This window comes from Opisthorchis viverrini, assembly GCF_000715545.1.
Source record: "Opisthorchis viverrini unplaced genomic scaffold opera_v5_74, whole genome shotgun sequence".
NCBI lineage: Eukaryota > Metazoa > Platyhelminthes > Trematoda > Opisthorchiida > Opisthorchiidae > Opisthorchis > Opisthorchis viverrini.
In genome coordinates, this window is record NW_008751731.1 from 499,963 (window position 1) to 501,489 (window position 1,527).

The window sequence follows — 1,527 nt, forward strand, 5'->3', positions numbered from 1 at the left end:
GGATTGGTAGGGCCGCATGTAAGTACAGAGCAACCCCACCAGCCCTCCCTCGTTTTGAGTCAGCCCGAAAAATAGAGTAACCCTCCATGGAGATCTCCGCGTCAGAGGCATCTAGTGTGAGCCAGGTCTCTGTGAGTGCGATTATAGACGGTTATTCAAGGCAAGCTGACTGTTTAACATCGCCGAGTTTGTTGAAAAGGCTGAGGCAGTTTGTGTACAAGCATTTCAACACTGTCTCTGCTGCTTCCGATGGTGAGGAGCCGAAAGTTGAGTGACCAGGGTGGTTAGCAGACATAATAGTTGTGCACCAGGTTTGAGTCTGAGTCCAAGGCTCCAAGGGGGCCCCTGGGGCGATGTAAGCTCTACTGCGTTTGTGGTTTCTGGGGGGCTTTTCGCCTGCGGGGTTTTTTCGTTCCGTGGGAGCTTGGTTTCCTCAGGCCTTTTGGCTCTGGGGGAAGGAGTTTTTCCACGGGCGAAAATTTCGACCGATGCCGTTTGTAGCTCATTCAGCATCCCATTTTCGTCGACCAGATTTGCTGTTGATCAAAGGTTTAATGCAGGCCTTCGCCTCTCTAGATCCTTGGGTGTTTTGGCGCGGTTTGACAGGAAAAGTGTCTCTGTGAGGCCCTGAGCGCTGGGTAGCGGCACCAAGAAGTAATAATTTTGGTGGTGCAAATAGAACTTATAGAGTGATGAACTAGTTTATCTGGGATTTGTTGCGTGAGTTTGGCGGTGATGGACAGCGAACATAAGAGAAAGGGACACCAGTCCAGTGGGCACTGCCGTCAGCTTCGACCAACATGTGGCTCATGGCGAAAAAGGCTGCAGGCACTAAAGTTGGATGCTATTAGTGTAAAAATGTAAAATTTGTTGTTTTTCGCAGTTGCAGGCTCGCCAATGGTCCAATGATGGAGACGAAGATAGGGTCAATAGCCACGGACGGGATAGAGAAACCCCTCGTTCACCTGAGGACCAGTTGATCACCAAGTAATGATCTCAGTATCCTCCGAATAGATCGTATCTTTCTTTCCCAGACGCCTCCCCTGTGGCTAGCCTTTGGTGGAGTAAAAATCCAATCACACCCCGTTGTGTAAGTGCTTTAGACACTCTCTCCTGGTTCATCCGAAGTAGGCTCTATCTGAGCTCAGCTTCAGCACCACGGAAATTAGTGCCATTATCACTGTGAATACGAATTGGATATCCTCGCCGAGCAGTAAACCTGGAAACGGCGCACCACAATGAGTCCGTTTCGAGAGAACATGCCACCTCAATATGCACAGCACGTATTGTCAAGCAATTAAAAATACATCCGCAACGTTTTTTAACCCCACGACCTCACTTTACCAACAAAGGTCCGAAATAATCAACACCAGTCGCTGCGAAAGGTGCTTCATGAGTCAACGTTTTATCCTCAGGAATTGGAACCATAATTTGTACTTCGGGTTGAGAATGCCAGCGTTTGCAGTGAAAACAAGAATGTAGAACTCTCCGAACGACTGATTGACCTTTGATAACCCAATATTTTTC